At 36.2% G+C, this 7,897-nt stretch overlaps 1 pseudogene; it reads left to right on the forward strand.

Annotated features, from left to right (window-relative positions):
• The first annotated feature begins 3,998 nt into the window (after window positions 1-3,998).
• On the forward strand, window positions 3,999-4,641 carry LOC141583050 (testis-specific chromodomain protein Y 1-like; annotated as a pseudogene).
• The last annotated feature ends 3,256 nt before the right edge of the window (window positions 4,642-7,897 follow it).

The raw sequence follows: 7,897 nt of genomic DNA on the forward strand, positions 1-7,897 counted from the left end.
CCCTCGCCTGTATCTGTCATTTCTCCCCATGCTATCTCTTCTCACCTTCACACCCCTGTCCCTCCCCCATTCCCCCAATGGACCCCAGTGTGTAGTGCTCCCCTCCCGGTGTCCACGTGTTCTCATTGATCAACACCCACCTATGAGTGAGAACATGCAGTGTTTGATTTTTTGCTCTTGTGTCAGTTTGCTGAGAATGATGGTTTCCAGGTTCATCCATGTCCCTAAAAAGGACATGAACTCATCGTTTTTGATGGCTGCCTAATATTCATGGTGTATATGTACCACATTTTTCCTGTCCAGTCTATCATTGTTGGGCATTTGGGTTGGTTCCAGGTCTTTGCTATTGTGAATAGTGCTGCAATGAACATTCGTGTGCATGTGTCCTTATAGTAGAATGATATATAATCCTTTGGATATATACCCAGTAATGGGATTGCTGGGTCAAATGGGATTTCTATTTTTAGGTCCTTGAGGAATCGCCACACTGTCTTCTACAGTGGTTGTAACAATTTACATTCCCACCAACAGTGTAAAGTGTTCCTATTTCTCCACATCCTCTCCAGAATCTGTTATTTCCAGATTTTTTAATGATTGCCATTCTAACTGGTGTGAGATGGTATCTCAATGTGGTTTTGATTTGCATTTCTCTAATGACCAGTGATGATGAGCATTTTTTCATATGTTTGTTGGCCTCCTGTATGTTTTGTTTTGTAAAGTATCTGTTCATATCCTTCGCCCATTTTTGAATGGGCTTCTTTGTTTTTTTCTTGTTGATCTGATTTAGTTCTTTGTAAATTCTGGATATCAGCCCCTTGTCAGATGGGTAGATTGAAAAAATTTTTTCTCATTCTGTTGGTTGCCGATTCACTCTACTGACTATTTCTTTTGCTGTGCAGAAGCTGTGGAGTTTGATTAGGTCCCATTTGTCTATTTTGGCTTTTGTTGTCATTGCTTTTGGCTTTTTGGTCATGAAGTCCTTGCCTACGCCTATGTCCTGAATGGTTTTGCCCAGATTTTCTTCTAGGGTTTATATGGTGTTAGGTCTGATGTTTAAGTCTTTAATCCATCTGGAGTTAATTTTGGTGTAAGGTGTCTGGAAGGGGTCCTGTTTCTCCTTTCTTCACATGGCTAGCCAGTTTTCCCAACACCATTTATTAAACAGGGAATCCATTTTGCATTGCTTGTTTTTGTCAGGTTTGTCAAAGATCAGATGGTTGTGGGTATGTTGTATTTCCTCTGAGGCCTCTGTTCTGTTCCATTGGTCTATATCTCTGTTTTGGTACCAGTACCATGCTGTTTTGATTACTGTAGCCTTTTAGTATAGTTTGAAGTCTGGTAGTGTGATACTTTCTGCTTTGTTCTTTTTGGTTAGAATTGACTTGGCTATGTGGACTCTCTTTTGGTTCCATATGAAGTTTAAGGTGTTTTTTTCCAGTTCTGTGAAGAAGGTCATTGGTAGCTTGATTGGAATAGCATTGAATTTGTAATTTACTTTGGGCAGTATGGCCATTCGTGGAAAAAAATTTTAATTAGTTAATTTATAATAATTTAAGTAAGTTGGTGTCTAACACATTGAAATTTAGTATGATACCAACATGTATGACTCAAAGAAAACCATTACAGAAAAAAATGACTATTCATATACAAAGGACCCTCATAGATAGCACAAAGATTTCTTATCAGAAACATGAGAGCCCAAAAAGCATTTAGCATACATATTCCAGGTGCTGTAATAAAAAAAAGAAAGAAAGAAAGAAAGAAAGAAAGAAAGAAAGAAAATTAACTCTATATTTGACTAGTATATTCCAAGTGTTGACAGGAAAAACTTATAAATGGAAATCTTATTTCTAAAACAAGTCTCCATCAGTTATGACATTCCCCGGTAGATGCAGTGAAAGTTTGTTAAAAAAGAAAAAAAAAAAAAAAAAAAAAAAAAAAAAAAAAAACTAGGCAAAACCTAGGCAAAACCATTCAGGACTTAGATGTAGGCAAGGACTTCATGACTAAAACACCAAAAACATTGGCAACAAAAGTCAAAATAGACAGATGGAACCTAATCAACCTCCACAGCTTCTTCCCTGCAAAAGAAACAGTCATTAGAGTAAATCAGCAACCAACAGAATGGGAAAACATTTTTGCAAGTTTACCCATCTGACAAAGGGCTGATATCCAGAATTTACAAACAACTAAAACAGATTTACAAGAAAAAAACAAACAAGCCCATTCAAAAGTGGGCAAAGGATATGAACAGATACTTTACAAAAGAAGGCATACATGAGACCAACAAACATGAAAAAAAAAATGCTCATCATCACTGGTCATCAGAGAAATGCAATCAAAACTACATTGAGATTCCATCTCATGCCAGTTAGAATGATGATCATTAAATAATCTGAAGACAACAGATGCTGGAGAAAATGTGGAGAAAGAAAAACACTTTTACATTGTTAATGGGAGTGTAAATTAGTTCAACCATTGTGGAAGACAGTGTGATGATACCTCAAGTACCTAGAAATAGAAATTCCATTTGACCCAGAAATTGCATTACTGGGTATATATCCAAAGGATTATAAATTGTTCTACTATATGGACACATGTTGACAAATGTTCATTGCAGGACTGTTTACAATAGCAAAGACCTGGAACCAATCCAATTGCCCATCAATGACAGACTGGACAGAGAAAATGTGGCACATGAACACCATGGAATATTATGCAGCCATCAAAAACAATGAGTACGTGTCCTTTGTAGGGACATGTATGAACCTGGAAACCATCATTCTCAGAAAACTGACACAAAAGCAGAAACTCAAACACCGCATGTTCTCACTCATAGGCAGATGTTGATCAATGAGAACAAATGGACACAGTGAGGGGAGCACTACACACTGGGGTCTGTTGAGGGGAAATACAGAACAGACAGTGGGGAGGGGGCATGGAGAGTTGGGGAGAGATAGCATGGGGAAAAATGCCAGATATAGGTGCTGAGAAGGAAGGCAGCAAATCACACTGCCACATGTGTACCTATGGAACAACCTTCCATGTTCTTCAAATGAAACCAAAAACCTAAAATGAAATAAAAAATAAATAAATAAATAAAACACTAGACGACATTTAGGAAAATGCTTCATGAGTTATGTAAGGGTGAAATAAAAGGACACTAAACAGCTGTACAAAGAAATAAAGATGAAAATTAAGATGCATACATGGACAGTTATAAAAGGTATAAAACCTTTTAACCATGCATAGCTACACAATTTTTTTACATGATTATAAAAGACAAATGTACTTCAAAAAACTATTGTTATCTTATTGTTTTTGACATAAAATGAATGCAAATGTAAATCAGAGAACTCAATAACTAAAATGATTGGCATTGAGGTATAAAAATTGTCATTCTGGTGTGCTACTCAAAATAAACTAGTATGACTTTAAGTGTTATAACTTTGGAATGTTAAATTTAGTTGTCATAGCAACCACAAAGGAAATAGTAATCATTCCCTAGAAAGCTTTGTACATTACACGAGAGTGTGGGAGCCATGGATTAAGCTGCTTTTTCTTGAGGTTACCTATCCCTACGCGGAGGCACCCTGGGTCAATGCCTGAAGTGTCCCACCAGGGAGTAAGCACAGAGAGACAAAGCACATTCTATAGCTGCTGCTTCATACGACTTCTACTACAGCAATGCAGACAAAGTGAGAGAGACTTATTTGTGCTCAGCAATTGGTAGAGCAGTGAACACAGTATCATTCACAGATTTGTTAACAGCATATTGAAAAACAAACACCAATATCTATTCAACCATGAGAGGCAAAAAGAGAAAAGATATGGATGATGGAAGACACCAGCCTTTTGACAAGAAGGTGCATTTCAGTGTGAAGCTAATGGAAAGTGCCAGCACATACAGAGACATTGTGTTGAGGAAGAAAGATGGTTTCACCCAGATCTTACTATCAACCAGATCAACATATGATAAGACATCGAATAGAGAAGTAATGAATGAAATACAGTCTGCTCTGGATAGAACTGCTGATGATGACAGCAAATTTGTTCTGCACAGTGCAGTTGGCAGTGTCTTTTGCTGTGGTCTTGATTTTGATAACTTTGTGAAGCATTTAAAATATAATAGAAAAAGAGCTAGTGTTAAACTAGTGGACACTATAAAAAAAACTTTGTGAATGCTTTTACTGAGTTTCAGAAACCTATCATTGTATCAGTCAATGGCCCAGCCATTGGACTAGGTGCATGTATACAAACCCCTTACACAAGGTTTGGACAGAGGCCAGATGGCTGTTCCACAATTACTTTTCCAAAAATAATGGGAAGAGCAGCTGCCAACGAAATGTTGATCAATGGGTGGAAGATGAATGCATAAGAAGCATGTGCCAGAGGCCTGGTCTCGCAGGTGTATTGTCCTGAAACTTTCACACAAGAAGTTAGGGTTAGAATTAAAGAGCTTATCTCATGCAATTCATTTGTTCTGGAGAATTCCAAAGCTCTTGTGTGCTATAACATAAAGAGAGAGTTGAAACAGGCCAGTGAGAGAGAGAGTGTGAAGTCCTGAAGGAAATCTGGGGATCAGTACAAGGAATGGAATACATGTTGAAATATGTGAAAAATAAAATTGATACATTTTGATTCTCAGTTGGTCTGCTCTTGACACTGGACTAGGCTGAGCAGAACTCACTATTAGATTTAAGATGCATTAGTCCATCCTCAAAGCCTGAGAAAATTCCTCCATAATTAATGCTTGTGAACAGAACTAAAACCATCCAAGCTATTTGTTAACAGTGACATTTTAAATCTTGTAAAATTAAAATAAATAATGGCAAAACTTAATTTTTTCCTCAAGTGTTATTATTTTATTCACATATACAAATCTAAGCATATACTTGTGAGCACTAGACTTTCTTTAAGCTCCAGTTTTATTTATGGATAACACTATATTTTTAAAAAGGATGTTTCTTTAATTTTGAATTACAGAACATACTGAAATAGTGTCTGTTTGTTAATGCTAGAAGGCGGTGTCTAAAAGAGCATGAGGCAGCCTCCATTCTTATCCCACAAATATAAACACAGGACAATCTGGTATGCTACATTTGTCTTCATGAAGGCAGAAACACCTAAGAGGAAAAAAAAAATCTGAATTAAAAAACTTATCTTTCAGGATAAGTATTTTTGATAAAACAATCAACTGTGTGCAGTGGCTCGTTTCTGTAATCCCAGCACTTTGGGAGGCTGAGGTGGGTGGATTGTCTGAGCACAGGAGTTGGGACCAACCTGGGGAATATGCTAAAACCTTGTCTCTACTACAAATACAAAAGTTAGCCAGGTGTGGTGGTGTGTGCCTGTAATCTCAGCTACTCTGGAAGCTGAAACAGGAGAATCACTTGAAACTGGGAGGTGGAGGTTGCAGTGCACTGAGATGGCACCATTGTACTTCAGCCTTGCGAACAGAGTGAGACTCGCCCTAATTAAAAAAAAAAAAAAAAGAAAAAGAAAAAAAAGAAAATCATTATCTCAAGTAAAACATGCTAAAGAGTAACACTGGCATATCCATATTAATTTTCTAGCTCTTAGTTAACTTAGATAAATCACTATCATTCTAGACTAGAGTCTATCGTGTGGTATTAGTGAATCATAAAATCATTTAAGTAGAAATGTCTAAGTAATAATATCTATAACTTTTTTGGGTTACCTTGTAGTATGTTTTATTTAATAAGTTAAAGTTCTAGACACACTATTAAATTCAGAAACTAAAAATACTCAAAAAGTTTGTTTTTTAAATTGCCATATATTTTCAATTTTAAATTACTGGTGTACACCTTTATATGCAGAGCATTTTTAACAAACTCTACATATACATAAGCTGCCATACATAAGTTCCCTGAAGTTTATTCACTTGTGTTTTAAGAAGCTTTATTAGGGCTCGGTGCAATGTGTCCTGCCTCTACTCTCAGCACTTTGGGAGACTGAGGCAGGAGAATCAAGAAGTCAGGAGTTCTAGAGCTGCATGACCAACATGTTGAAACCTTATCCTACTAAAAACTCAAAAATTACTCCGGCGTGGTGACATGAACCTGTAATGTCACCTATTCAGGAGGCTGAGGAAGGAATTGCTTGAACACAGGAGGTTAAAATCAGCTGAGACTAAAGCCGAGTGTTGCTCCACAACACTCCATTCTGAGTAATAAAGGGAGACTCCATTTCAAACAGAGAAACAAAAACTTTATTACATACACATAATGAAATAATATAAAGGCTACTGCTGATCCATATCACCTCTGTCACAGAATCCTTAGGTGGTTACTTCATCAGCCATAAACCTCTATAATCAGTGTTATATTTGCCCAAATTTTACTGAGGCTCTCTGGTCTCATTTCATTCCCTCAGCCTTACAGAGAGGCTCAGCTTGTCCTATGAACCTGGAAGTTATTTTTGCTATGGGTGAATCAGGCACAGAGCAGAAAGAGTTACATGCAGGAATGGCTGTTGTGTTCAGCCTTTGAGCATAGCAGGGCACACTGGCTGTGGCAGGATAAGAAGCTTTAGGTGCCGGGAAGGTTGCCAGCTCTCTGCAACCCTTCCTTCCACAACAGGCACTAAGGAATGCAGTTCAAGCTTAAAGATACCAGACTGCAGAGGCCCAAAAGTGTTGTGAAGCCTCGGATTGGGAAACATGTTGGTCTAGGCTTTCTGAGATGCTTTAGTTTTTCTATTCTCTCTTCTAGTCTTGTTGCTCACAATGTGGTGAATGAGGGTGTGTGTTTTTCAGCTATGGTTTGTGGTTTTAGTCTGTTTTCATGCTGCTGATAAAGACAAACCCGAGGCTGGGAAGAGGAAGAGATTTAATTGAACTTATGCATATGTCTGGGGAGGTCTCAGATTCACTTCAGTAGGTGAAAGGCATGTTTTAAACATCATATAGTTTTTAACCTTTATCTGGAAAAGAGTTTAGTTACGGTGTGAGTGGGCTTTGGATCAAAATATAAGTTGAGCCGCAATTTTCTGATCATCACATGTCTTTTACCATCTGATGCCAGATTGCCATCTTGCAAAAAAAAGAAGACCTAATCCAATGCAGCCCGTTAAACTTGGCCAGCCTCCAGAACTGTGACAAGGTAAGTATTTTTTTAAATTGTCCAGTCTGTGGTAATCTGTTGTTGCAGCAGAAAGTAGACTAAAATACTTTGTTATTTCTTCCTCTTTGGATAAATAACTTAAAAAAGACATGTCAAATTTTCTACATATATATGTGTATACACATATAAACACAGAAACATATATACATATATATGTATATATACACCTATGTATAGGTATACATATGTGTATATATATCTATATATAGGTATACACATATACATATATGTATATGTGTATATCTACATATACATATATGTGTATATATACACATATGTATGTGTACATATGTTTGTGTATATATACACATATGTATGTGTACATATGTTTGTGTATATATATACATATACATGTATATATATATATATGTTTGTGTGTATACATATATACATATATGTATGTATATATGTATACACACAAATATATACACACATACATATAAAGTATTTTTAAATATGTTTATGTTTATATATCCATATATATATATATATATATATATATATACTCTCACACACACACAGACACACACATTTATACATATATATGTGGTTTTGAAACTATTACAATAACCTGACTCAGAAACAAAACACTCTCAACCCTATATTTAGAAATAAAAGAAAAGAAACTATAAATGTAACCATGTAATTTTATTATTCAATAGGTTAATTGAAGAAATATTTTTTGTCATAGTAAATTTCAGTCTCTGTTTTTATGCATAATCTGGTACTTGATTTGTGGAAGATCAGTTGCA

The sequence above is a fragment of the Saimiri boliviensis genome, chromosome Y (assembly GCF_048565385.1).
Source record: "Saimiri boliviensis isolate mSaiBol1 chromosome Y, mSaiBol1.pri, whole genome shotgun sequence".
NCBI classification, from domain to species: Eukaryota; Metazoa; Chordata; class Mammalia; order Primates; family Cebidae; genus Saimiri; species Saimiri boliviensis.